The 14,236-nt window shown below is 35.1% G+C and overlaps 1 long non-coding RNA gene across 1 annotated transcript; it reads right to left on the bottom strand.

Moving 5' to 3' along the window:
• Window positions 1-1,224: 1,224 nt before the first annotated feature.
• LOC148127330 (uncharacterized) lies at window positions 1,225-9,193 on the bottom strand. Its single transcript, XR_015741498.1, has 4 exons — window positions 9,065-9,193; window positions 7,527-7,565; window positions 2,332-2,497; window positions 1,225-1,923 (listed from the first exon to the last, which is right to left on the bottom strand). It is a non-coding gene; the product is annotated as an uncharacterized LOC148127330 (long non-coding RNA).
• Window positions 9,194-14,236: the final 5,043 nt, after the last annotated feature.

Genomic DNA, 14,236 nt, shown 5'->3' with positions numbered 1-14,236 from the left:
CCAAGTAGTGCAAGCCTACAAATTGCAACAGTCGATCATGTGCCAGTAGCATCTGCCGCTTGGCTTTAGGCAGGGGTGAGATGCTACCGGTTCAACCCGGTTCTATAGAACTTATAGCTGCAAAGAGCAGCTGAGACCGAACCAGTTCGGTGTTTGGCCCACCTGCCTGCCTGGGCTCTAGGCTGTCCTTTATTCCCTGCTTTTCCCTCCTTAGCTGCTTTGTGCAGCATAGCTGAGGTTGAAAAAGCAGGAAACAAGAGGATTTTCAAATGCTGCGTATCGGCGCGCAGTACTTGTCAGCTATCCAGGTAGCACAGCTAATGATTTATTGCAAATGCTGCACACACGGTTGTCCCCAGTTCGGAGAACCGGCAAATAGCTTCACTGGCTGGCCCCACCACACCCCGCCCACTCACTCCTTACCTGACATGTGAGCCATCCAACTTGCCTGGTTTAGTAAGTTGCTATTTTTCCTTTTTACCCCCTGACCATTACCTGTTCTGCTCTGCCAGGAGATTTAGATTAGCTAGAAAGTAGGAAATCCTTGGATTTCTTACTTTCTAACTAATTTAAAAGCAGAGCCTAACCTTCCTTAGGACTGAAGCTTTTCAGTGCAGACTCAAGTAGCCAATTGCAGATAGATAGATCTCTAAGTTAATCAGTGATTCTGTGAGCAACTCAATCTGCCTGCCTGCTTTGCCTGTTTTGAGGTAAAAGTTGCCCTTTGTTTATAAAAAATTCAATATTTACATACATGGTGTGTTGTGAGTTATCCCATTACCAACAAGCCACACCCATAAATTAGGCCACATCCACAGAACCGGTTGTTAAGAACTTTGAAACCCACCCTTGGCTTTAGGCTCTTTTGAGTGTCTGAATAGCCAGGCCTTGAAGACCCAATGGGATTGGGGGTGGGGAAATAGGTGGGGGGACATTGCAGCATCTCTGCAATCAATTGTAAGAATGAACAACTTGAAACTGGATCATAAATAGCTTGGGGGGAGGGGGCAGACTGACATACCTTTGAATTGTTCCTTAGCAACTTTGAATGCTAAGCAATACCCCCAAAACTATTTATGACCCAGCTGAGGATTATCTATATTATTTCTTTTTTGCTGCAATTTTTAATTTTTTGTATATTTTTAGTTTGTATTGGTGTTTTTATCTTTGTATTTCTAAACTTTAATCCAAAATTATTAATTAAAACAAGTCAAAGAAAGTATACCAAGATGAACACGCTCTTTATTCACACAAAAATGCATCTATTATGGTCAAATACACACACAAAAACTTTAGGAGAAACTTCACTAACTATGAGACAAAATATATAAAATGTACATATTAATAGGAATAGGCTGAAAATGTGCAGGATGTTTACACCAAAACAGAATGGAGGATGGAAAAAAATAACAAACATAATAAAGGCAAAATTAACTGATTATTCATTTTCCTAGCTAAGTAGTGATTTTTCCTTTCAATATCTTGATACAAACTCTTCATTTGCTTGTTCAGTACATTGAGTCCTTATACTGGAATGCACTCCATTTATTTGAATTTAATTTCTCTCTCTCTCTCCTCTTCTATGCCCTCCCTCATCTTCTTCAGTCAATTTATGATTATTTTTCTAAGCAAAATAATTTTCAGGTAGTTGTGTTTAAAAGTTCTTCTGCCTCTTTGTCCACCAATTTTAACTCCATGTGCTGAAATTGAATTTTATGTTGAAATTTCCTCCAGGTTTGAATGGGTGGAGTAAGAGGGGTTTTTTCTTGTACTTCATAAATTCCACAGAGACCATAGAGGAGTGTTTGGAAATCTTGATTGTATATTTTGTTTTAATGGTTTAGTTCCAGAGATCTGCAGCTTTCCTCTTTTCCATTCTCTCGTCAAATCTCCAGAGGGATTCCTCATGAGGGCTCTTTCAGACTGATAAATGAAAGAAGTCAGAAGCTTTCAGTAATAAGGGAAAAGCCTCATTCAAAACAGTGTAAAGCAAATTTTGTAAGGCATTAAACTGACCATCTGCTTGGGATCAAAATGGCTCTGCTAGGTTGTTTTAAACTGGGGTATAATTTAAAACATCACAGGCAGTTCTCTTCTTCCAAGAATTCCCAGTAAAAGACTTTCAAAAGTCTTATGAAAGACTTCTGCTGAAAATCCCTAGCTGCAAAATTCTTACCCTTTCTGCTAAAACTGTCTCCTTCTGCCCATGTCCATGAAAATAGAAAGGAATTTGGTTTGGATCATCCTCTGCAGAGCCCAGATGTATAAATTTAATAATCCTTATGTCAGTCAAGAAACAAAGGGAACAGCTGTATAACCATGCAAACTTACATGTGAGTAAGCTTTTTGTTGGACTATAGTTAAGGAGATTCTGCTTCAAATATGTTCTTAGCCGTGGAAAGTCACTGTTGACTTGAGTTTTCTCAATTCAACTCATACAGTGGATTGTTTTTGTGGAGAAAATTAGAGAAGTGGTGCTATGGATGCTATCTTGAGCCTGTGGAAGAAAAGTGACATATAAATCTAACAAATAAATGTCAAAGAAGAAAGCAGGAAAAAATATGACTTTGGTAGGCTTAAGTTATCATACATAGCTAAACAATTACACAAGACCACGTTGATGAAGCCCAGATCCTAAAAAGGTTGCCAACCTTGATACAGTTTTCTTTATTTCAGAACTGACAATTCAGAGGCCTTTCAAAGGATAATGTTTATATATGCAACCATCAGTAAACAAATGTGAGAAAAGAAAGAAAATAGTTTGAAATAACTCTATAAGTGATAAAGATCTCTCAAGAGAAGCAAAGAATAGCTGAACAGTGTCAGCAATCCAGAGTTGAGTTATTGCAACAGTGTTGTAAAATTAATTAGAGGATAACTATTTTCATCCCACCCTCCACTTAGAATGCTTGTGGATGTATTTGTGGAGCTTACAATGCCAGAAAGAGAAAAAGAGAGAGAGAGAGAGGTTCTCCCTCCCCTTCTTCTTGCTGTTTCCTGGTAACAAGGAGATGCCCCTTCATTAAAATGTCTTCTCTCCAAACATGTTATTACAGAAATATGACAGATCCAGAAGCCCCGTTTTAGAGTCCTCTTTACATTTAACAAGCTAGACCTGATGTAGTTTGCCTGTTTCTGTATCCATTCATGTGATGGCATTCTTGAATTTTAAATTAGAGAAGGGGATGATGTCTTTTATGCTTATTAAAGACAGTCAACCCTTTGACTCTTTTTCACATTCCATTCTAACATACTATTAGTGCTCAGTAGGGAATTCAGTGGTACTCAGATGTGATTAGATTGCAAAAGCTGAACTCAGCCAAAGAACATACTCAAAACAGCTGCCGGCTAAGAAGTGACCCAAGAAAGACATGGGGTTATGGTTTGATGTGTTTATGTTACAAGGGATTTGAAAGGAAAGGCTTAGAAGTAAAGAACTAAGGGGGGGAAATGTACTTCAAGAATGCTACTGTTCTTTATCTTAAATGCTTGTTTGCTAAAAGCTGTTCTGATCACATTTAAAGTTTCCTTCTGAAACAAAGCAATGTCACTACTAAACAACAACGAAACATGAGCTCTCTCATTATAGCATTCAGTGAAAACATTTTAGTTCTTTTTTTTAGCAGTTTCAATATTATTTCACTGTTATTGTGACTCTTTTCTTAGAATTCCAACCACATATTTAGATTGATTATCATTATGTATATTTTATCTCTAAGGCAAAATGTAACTTAGTTGACTATATTATAGTTAGTCAGCTAAGTTAAGTGAAAATGATGGCTCATCATTTGAATAGAAAAGTGATAAGAAGGCATGAAGTGGAATGATTTATATTAAAACTGTTTTCCAAAAGTATTAGAGAGACTTGGATAATCTAATTCAAGAAAGTCTGTGGCTATCTCTGAAAAATAGCTAATACATTTTCCTATGATTGCCTTTAAAAACAAAAATGAAAACCATGCCCTTACCTGTGAAAGAACAGAAAATCTTTTTCTAGCTTAAGTGTTCTAACCACTGGATCTAAATTGGTTGCCAAGATACAAATGTGTACTCCATTGTATGAGTGACAGGAATTATTTTTCTATTTTCCTACAAAAACACATGGTAGAAATTTGCAAGTAGCAAATAGTTTCACCATGTATTACTCTTGAGGCATTTTTAAAGGGTAAGATTTCACCATTTATTTAAAAAAGCGAATTTGCCATATTAATTGGAATCCTCTATTCTTCTCTTCTGCCCTGCCTCATCCCATCCTGGCTCACCCCAATCTATAAACATTCATCCAGGCAATTTTTTTTAGTGCATTCATTTTTTATCTGACTTTATCCCAATTCAGTACAATCCCTTTCCCATTAATTCATTCAATTCAATGCCATTAAATAACAGTCTGTAGTTTAACTAAGTAATTTCATTGTCTTGATTGAAAAGTATAGATCTGTCTGATGAGTTTCAATACTCCATTAAATCATCACTGGCAAAGGATTTATGTTTGTCAGTCATGTATTACAGTCAAGATAGTACCCATGACATGGAAATAGTGATTCTCCTAACCAAAAAATGCAACTTCATTGAGGGTGTCAAACCGGCAGCCCGTGGGCTGGATGCATTACATGTAGCCCATGCTCTGTGAAGGGAAAAAATATTGCAAAACATCACGTGATGTTTTACATCCATGAGTTAGATATTTGAATGTTACCTTGAAACCTGCCTATCCCCTAGTCTTCCCCTGCAAAAGAGATTACTGCTGAGAATTTCTTCTAACTTTCTCTTACTGGATTTTTCTGAGTTTATTTTATTGCTGGACTAACCAGTTGGTGTTGAAGTGATTTGCTCTTACACATCTTTCCCTTACTCTGAAGCTTCCTTGATTGCCCACATTTCCCAATCTGAAAGTGCCTCACAGAAAGATCCTTTATAATACCTCCCCTTTGGATTCAATTTATGTGTGATACCTGAGAGGCCGCAGATCTCTGGGTTCAGTGAAAAATAAGATATTTACTTAGTGCTTCCTTAGAATTAAATTAGTGAAACAATATCATGCCACACTGATAATGCATTGTATGTTTCTTCTTTGAAATAAATGTGAAAAGCAAATTCTCATTCCAGAGACTGAATGAAAACCTAAAAGAGAGAGGGGGGGGAGGGGGGAGGGAGGGGAGGGGAGGGGGAGGGAGGGAGGAACAGGTTTTCGGCATCTCACTATTTGTAAAAGAGTTAAGGAGTAGGATCAATTGTGAAAGAGACAGAGGTCTGCAGAGAAGCAACATGGCCCATTATGATGTAAAGGGTCAAGGCTATGGAGCAAAGAAAGACCTGAACCCCATTGTCTGAGTATATGCCAAACATGCAGAAGATATTAAATTAATAATGGGTATCCAGATAGGAATGGAAAGAAGCTTTTTCAGTCAATATAAACTTTATAAAACCAGAGATCTATGTTTCAGTATATTCTTCTGATCTGCTTTGATGTGGAACAGAAATATAAGAATAGGGACTATTTGGCAATAAGTGCAAGAATGGTAAGAGCAAGATGATTTCAAAGGGGATTGTTTATTTATCTTGCTTCCATTAAAATACAAACTATTGAAAAATAGCATTTTCATCCCCGCCCCCCTTCAGTGCAATAACATTATCTTTTTCTTTTTTAAAATACAGTATAAGCTTTGTACCAGGAATTTGAATTTTGACCAGGATGCATTTTTTTCACCTGTACTATATGTGTGTGTATTTATTCATTGAGTAGAAATTTCTGCAGTTTTTGTTCTACCAGTTTGCATCTTGGATGCTGAGATCTTTATTAAAGCCAGTATAGCTGGAAAGGCCAAGCCGTTCAGTTTATTGACTGGCCATGAGTCGGCCTGACTTGGCTACAGATGGCCTGTCAAATCTATCAAGTCCTGATTGGAACAGATTACTGAATTGATGGAGCATTGGGATTAGGCCATCTTTCAGCAGGAGGTTCTGTAATCATGATGAGACGCTATTGTTGCTGGAGAGCTCAAAAACCACAAACTGCACTGCACTGCAAGGATCAACAAAAGCTTTCTATAATACAGCAGGGATTGAAAAACAATAGTGTTGGCTGCATGTCCATCTAAGTCCCCTGGAACACAAACGGGGGGAGGGAATGTAGGTTCAATGCATTCAGTGTATGCCAAAGAAGGCAGTCTGCTGTTTATTATAAGCATATTTAAGCTAGGGTTTGAAGGGCAAATCCTTCACTTAAAAGAAACAGAAACAGAAAAAAAGCCTTTCTTGGAATACATTTATATTCCAGTCCTCTCTTCAGTGTAGATGTGTAGAGGAAGCCATAAAAGGTAAATCTGTACAATCTTCTTGATTTAAAAAAATGCTTTTGTAACAAGGAACTTGATAAAAGAAAAAAGAAAAAATGAGATGGTTAGTTCTTGGCACCAAGGAAATCAGCTTTCTACTAAAATTCTCAGTAGTGTGTGCATGTCTCAGAAGCCTTGCCTTTTAAACAGAAATGTAAGCTATATTCTTCTTTTAAAATAATTTCTTTTTTTTCTTTTGTGAACAAGGTGTGCCAACAAATATTTCTTTCTTAACTTTGACTTTCAGACTTCATTTAACCAAGGGAAACCTCACTTTCATGAAGCTGATATTATATGGACGGCAAAAACTAGCGTTAGATTATTATTAGTATGGGCCTGAAGTCTAGTCCACACTTCACAATTACAACTATGACCAGCAACTCAGTCACTAAGCAATGCAGTTGTTAAACAAAACATCATTTGATGTGACAGACTTATGTTCTCACTTCCTCCATGGTCGCTAAGAGAATCACCAGTGGTTAAGTAAGACATGACATGCTACTGTCAGCTGTCACTGACTCTTTGAGAAGACAGCTGTGAAGTGTATAAATAATGATCAATCACATTATAGTGGGACTCTGTATTAGTCATAAGTGTGAGGATTGGTCATAAAGTTACATTTTCAGTGCCATAATTTTAAAGTCACAAGTAGGGCAGTTGTTAACTGAGGACTTCCTGTATTATAGTTCTCTTTTATTTGAAAGCTAATAAACTCAGATTCTCTTCGATAATTCTTTTGACCTTAACCTTTTATTTAAAGGTTAATTTTAATGTTTTTAATATTTTTATATTTATGCTTTCAGAGTATTATAGCTGCCTGGAATCCCGCAGATGGTTGAGATATGCAGCATATCAATTTAATAAATGAATAAATAGGTTTTTTTTCCATCCATACTAACAATTTATGTCTTAAATGAGTTCTCCATACACTGAATCTACTTAAGCTTTTTTTTTTTTTTGTATTTGCATATTTTGTTACAACAGGGTCCATGAACATGTAGCTTTCAGTTTAAAAGTTTATAATAACAAACTATAACTGTTGATTTCACAAATTCCTATAAAATAAAATGAACTCAAACATATTTGAATCTTGGAAAAGAGAATGGTTGATCTTTGAACACACAGATTATTGCATAAAGTCAGACACAGAAATATCTGAAGAGAAAACAATGGAAAATGGAAAATTACTACCTTTTCTGAAGATATCCATCCATCCATAATTCCTTAAGCCTGTAAATAATCAGAGATTGGTAATCAGCATCTTTCCCTTGTTTCTTTCTCCCTCTCCACAATTCTAATGACGTGCATTATACTTTCTTTCCTATATGTACCTTTCATTTCAATCCAAGCCTTTAATCCTCCTCTTTTTAGATAAAATGCCTCAGCCATACCACAGTAGATTAAGAATGATTGACAAGTGCATATAATTATGGTTTCACTATGAAAGTATGTTCTACCTTGAAAAAAAGAAGCTATGTCCTTTCTTCAGGATAAAAGGATCATATCAAATTGCTTCATTTCTTTTGCAGAATAATATAAAAGACTTTTAAAATGAAGAATGCTTCCCTGAAGGCTGCTAAAAAAAATAATTTCTAATAGATAATACCACTACAACGAGAAAATCAAATAAGGCCAAAATTTATTTTATTTATTTATTTATTTTGATTTGTCAATCACTTACAAGATAATAGGTATATGTATATACATAGTTATGAATACATGAAATGGGTACATATAAGAAAAATAAAAGAAACAATAGGACAGGGACACTCGGCATATTGGTGCATTTATGCACGCCCCCTACAGAACTCTTAGGAAAGGGGTGAGGTCAATAGTAGACTGTCTAATGTTAAAGTTTTTGGGGTTTGGGGAAGAAACCACAAAGTCAGGTAGAGCATTCCAGACATTGACCACTCTGTTGCTGAAGTCGTATTTCCTGCAATCAAGTTTGGTGCAGTTAACCTTGAGTTTGTATCTATTGTGTGCTCTTGTGTTGTTATGGCTGAAGCTGAACTATTCATTGACAAGTAAGTCATTGCAATGTATGATTTTATATACCATACTTAGATCAGACTTAGATCCAAATATATATTTTAGGAACTGTTCCTTTCTTTAACCTCACTTATCAGGTACTAGCCTGCAGAAAGCAAAAAATAAAAAGGGGCTGGTGTCATTTTATTACTTGATCCTCATTTCATTCATTGTAATAATTCAAGTTTGATTTCTAATTTGTTTCTTTGGTTCCACTTTCACTTCATTATTACTGAAACGCTTTGAAATGGGGAAATTGACAGACTTCATTTATGTCTGCGTAAGGAATAAATTGATGTTTCAACTCAAGAATAACAATTTCCATAAGCATAGGCATCCCTACGGAGGGCAAGAGGTAGCCAGAGGGAAAAAACTATACAGCATGAAGTCATCATATGAAACCCGTGGTTTACATTTTTGCATATGATGACAAGATACAAGTACATAAAAGTGGGGCTCTTATCATTTTGTCATCATGATTTATAGAGAGTGCCTGAATTCATAAGTATACCTAATTTCTTTATATTTTTCTTGTAGAAGAACACAAGAACCATGATAAATTAAACACAAGTTTTATTAATTCCAATAGTTATTTCCTCAATAACTATCTCATTATCTACCAATAGTTTCACAGAATCATAGGCATTGGAAAGGAACTTGAGGATCCAATCCATTTTTCAATGCAGGAATTCTCATACCTTTTGGGACAAGTGGCTTGCCAGTCTTTTCTTGAAAACATCTAGTGAGGGAGCATCCATGACTTCAAGAGGCACAGCATATTATTGTTTAATATCTCTCAGTAGATATTATGTAGCCTTTTTGAGACTCTGGCCATGAAAAGAAAGGTCATAAATGTTTTAGATAGATTTAGTTAATTTGTTCATAATGTGACTTTCTAGTGAGTATTCAAAGAGGCTAAGACAAATTTAAAAAATAAATGTAAATAAACATAGAATATTAAAAGCACAGTTTACAATTTAAAATAGGCACCACTAAAATCTAACAAAGGCCTGGACAAAGAAATGCATCTTTACAGAATTTCTGAATGCTGGAAGACCAGGCCAAGCGCAACTCACAAAGGAGTGTATTTCATAGCTTTGGAACAAAGCAGGGCAAAGCCCTTTCCTTATAGCAGAAAGGCAGGCTATAGTAGCATCTTTAGAGGAGTTTCAACTTTAATTTGTTAAGAAGGAAGAAATCCTTGGAGAGTCCAACTCTACCACTATCTGAAAATTTAAAGGTCAATACTGATAGCTTTACTGTAATCAGTAAACAACTGACAACTGGTGTATATTTTTCAGTATATCACATTCCCTTCTATTCTTCTATCAATCTTTTTGGCAGTTTTGCCACAGATTTTGCATAGATTACAACTTTTTCATAGTTTTCAATGACAGATTTCAGGAATCAAGATATCACCAAAGTGGGAACGACAATCACCAATTAAAAAAGCATTTCTCATTTTTTACAAAAGCATCCATCTTTTATTTATTTCTATGTTTAGGCATTTTACTTGATGGTACAGGTCAAAACAACATATCAGAAATGCCCGACAAAGTATGTTATAACTATATGACTGTGTATGAAATATATACAATACATACATACATTAATAGTAGTGGTAAATAGTGAGTAATAGAGTATGAGTGCTTGTGTATTGTCTAAGGAGCTGTATTGTTGACTCTTTTAAGACTCTGTGTCTTAAGCCCACCAAATTGGGTGTAGTTAAAAGAACCTATGACACAAAGCAACATTTATCACTACAAAGATTATTCTTTAGATTTTACCTTCCGAGAGACATTCAGTACACTATGGAGCACTTATAGCAGAACTCTCAAAAATGTAAATTGTACTTCTTAATTAAATATTTTTAGTTGCAGAGGTGCACTCTATAAAGCCTTATAACATCAGAAAAAGTTAATGGCAGCAAGAGGTGACTATTGCTACTAGGATTGTCAAAATGGTAAATTATGCTTGAAAGTTTAGGGGTTTAGCTGTGACCTTTCTTTGTTAATGGTTCCAAGTTACCAACACTTGGCAAGTATGTCCAGGAATTTAAATCTGCTTGGTTACAACAATATTAATTATCTGGATATGTCAATGAGTAATAGGACATTTAGAAAATATAACTACTTTAGTTTTATTGTATTCCAGTATTCTATTCTAATATTCAGAGAAGCCTATTTGTGTAAACAACGACGCTTGGAAAGCAGCTCATCATTCAGCTTCCACCTTAAAAAGCATTCCTAAACTAAGCTTCTGCTCTTCAAAGACTACCCCCCTCCAAAATAGGCTAAGCTCCATCCCCGAGTCCAATCATTTACAAACATATCAAAATTTTAGTTTCAGCTTGTTTTCCTTCATACTATCCATAATTAAATTTAGTCATTTCATTTTAAATGTAGGTTAATCCACCAAGGCAACTAAAATAATGTCAGTCTTATATTTCAACCAAAAGCATCCAGAAACTCATGATAATCCAGATGCATCCAAATTTGTCCATAAATTACATTCTCGAGAAATGCCTATTATCATACAGCTCTCCTGAGTCAAGGGAAAATTTTTGAAGTGCTTTCTTTGGGCAGAGAAAATATATCCTTCCCACAAGGAGTCATTAATCACCATCTTTTCCATAGGACCAATCCAGCCTCGCTGATTTAAGTTGCCAGAATGGGCAAAAATCAAGTAAGTCCTCATCTCTCTACACAACCTGTCAACATCCTCAAGATCTATAAAATAGCAGAAAAAAGCAATTGCACATCTCAAAACTGGTGTCCAAGATGTATCCAATTACAAAGATTGATGTAAACTGTTCACAGTAAGCTACCAATTTTCCTAGCTCTTTCCTGCCAACAATTTGGTAGAAAAGATGCCATTCAGTACAGAAAAGCAATGCCAGTCTATTCTGTTCAAACAGATTGCAGGAAAAAAAATCATTATTTACTAGTTCCTCTAGGGCTAATTCTAATGAGCCATCAGAAGGCTCTTACTCCATATTTGATTTGAAGCAGCCAAAGTGTTCCTCTACATTCACTTCTGCTGATAACAGGGAAACTGTTAGGCTGTGAAATGGATACTACCGGGAAGACATAAAAATAGTACAAATCATTGACTACCATCAGTATAACACAAAATGCCTCATAAGAGTTTCTGATCAGAAACACCTGTGAAATAGTAATACAGAATTCCTTGATCTGATATTTTCCTGTATAACCTCCTATGTTGCATTGGGATAATGAAAGATCTTTGACGATGTTGAAGTTTGGCTGAAGACCAGATATATTGAAAAGCAAAAATAAAAAAAATAAAAAAGTTAGCAGAAACAGCTAACAACAAAACAACAAAATATTTTTTTCAAAAGATAATGTAACACAAGTTTTGAGAACACAGGACATTGAAAAAACAAACAATGATGATATGAGAATTCAGCACAATTCCAGGGGTTTTCTCAGGCTGCTTTCAAAGATTGACTTTTTTTTTAATGATCTACGTTTGTTCTGATCACTGCCCTGAATTGGTATAATTCATCTATGTGATGATCACAGCAATTTTACATCATGTAGATCAGGGATGTCAAATTCGCAACCCATAGATCGGATGCATCTCGTGCTGGCCGTGCCCATGCCTGGTTTAGCAGAGGGGGGGAAAGCCCTGATATGTCACATGATGACAATGTGACAATGTAAGTTTGACACCCCTGATGTAGATCCACCTAAGTAACACAGCAACCACTGGATAAAATCATGAACAAATACTTCTGGGATTTTGTTAAAGTGCTGTCATTCATCATTAGGCATATGTTTTGTAAAGTTGGACTGCCAGCATCTTCAAAATTAGGTTGAAAAATTCTAGTACAAAACAGGGAGAGTCAATATCATGAGTGTGACTTGAACTCACCTCTATCTATGGGGTGCAGTATAGACTAGTCTCCTTATAGTGAACCCTGGGCAACATGACTTTGTCCTACAGCTGAATAGTCTACATCTGTCTGGTGGACCTCACAAGGATTTCCCAACAAGAAGAAGCAGCATGAATACTGTTATGACATAACATAATACATACAATATGTTGTATTCTGTTATGCCATATGAAATAAATAAATAAACCTCTACTTATTCTGATATGGTTCAATTTAGGTTAGTTTCATATTTCCCTTTGTCTAATGATGCATTTACTGTAGTATTACCAACTCAACAACACTCTATAGAGGTTACAATTTATTCTAGATTTGTAGACTTCAATTTCAAGAAATAGCACCAGAATGGCCAAGCTGTCTGGAAAGTTGTCACAAAGAGGAAAGTACCCAGGTTGGAAAACATATTTCCAAAATTTACACTAATGCTCACCATTTGATGAAAGTGTAAAGAGGCAGCTTGCATTGGTGAATAAGTCATCATAAGCATTACAGATCATGGATAAGAAATGATGGCTATGCATGAATGCAGCACCAATCTGTCTGTCAATCAATATATGTTGTAGTCTGACATAAGTGGTATATATATCTATTTTAAATGAAAAAGGAAATCTCCCAGAAAAATCAAATGTGAGAAGAAAGAACTGGCTTAACATGATCACTAAATTATTTGAAAGGAATTCCTGTTGAAGTATCTTGAAAATATTTTCAGAGAACAAATTGTTTAGAAATTTAGAAATGGTTTATTCAATATCTTTACAGAAAATGCAATTACCAATTAAGGAGGGAAGATTTGGTTTTCCAAATATGGAGCTATATCTTCAAGCTTAAATATTGTCAAGTATTAAATATCGGAAGCCAACAATTGGTGTTAATTTTCTTATTTGGGTAGGTTTGCAGTATACAAATATAGCACCCTTGGTCGAATAGACAATATTAGTGCCTAAATATAATAAAACTCTCTGGAATCAATTAGAATAGTTAGAAATCTATGGAATGGAATGTCTCATGAAAACAGATTTGATCCTTTTTCCCATGCTCAGTTGATTTTATGAGAAAATCCAACATGAAAAAATGGGGAAAATATGGTAATATGCAAACATTGATGAAAGCAGGAATGTTGACGTTGGACCAATTGATAGATGGTGAGGATAAATTTTTAACATATGCTGTGCTGCGAGATAAATATCATCCATCAGACGTAACTCAGCAGTAATATTTACAGCTACAACAGATGTTAACATCTTCAGCTTCTGAGACTTCTAGTGTTTAGGACCTGAGCTACTAGAACAACTGGCTAAATTTTTTAAAACTAAAAAACCCTGTTGGTTTTTATAGATAGTTATTACCAATAAATCAATTTAAAATTCGGAAGTTAAGAAGTGAGTTGAAAAATAATTAGAAGTTTCTTATTATCAATGGGAAAGTTTTGTAATTTCTAAAGCAAAAATGTCAATTGATGATATTTACAATAACAAATAATATTTAAATGTACAGTACACCTGAATAGAAAAGTATTGTCTAGATTCTAGACAGCATTTCTTTAAAACACATGTTTTAACTAAGTTCTTTACTTTCTAAGTTGATGATATAGATGAAATGGAAATAGATCCGTAGACTGACACTTAGATAATATTTGCATTATATAATTATGTACAGAATTCAAACTGTACTGTAAAATCATGCCTAATATTTTGTTTTTGTATTAATAATTAAAAATTGTTGAAGCATTTGTTATTACTTGTGATAATGTATTTCTTTTTCTGTTAATAATTAGAAAACAATAGAAATTATTAAAAACATCATCACTAAATTAGACAATTGTTAATTTTTCCATTATTGGAAAGCCCAGTTTTCAAATGCATTCTAATAATTTGTTCCATTTGTTCTTTTAAAATATTTTGGACATGTAGTTCCTTCTTGTTAGATCTGGGAGGATGGTTCAAGAATGGAGGCA

This window comes from Pseudonaja textilis, chromosome 2, assembly GCF_049901715.1.
Source record: "Pseudonaja textilis isolate UNSWEBS1 chromosome 2, rPseTex1.2, whole genome shotgun sequence".
Taxonomy (NCBI): domain Eukaryota; kingdom Metazoa; phylum Chordata; class Lepidosauria; order Squamata; family Elapidae; genus Pseudonaja; species Pseudonaja textilis.
Note: the sequence above shows the minus strand (reverse complement) of the source record. Positions and strands in the feature narration are given on the sequence as shown.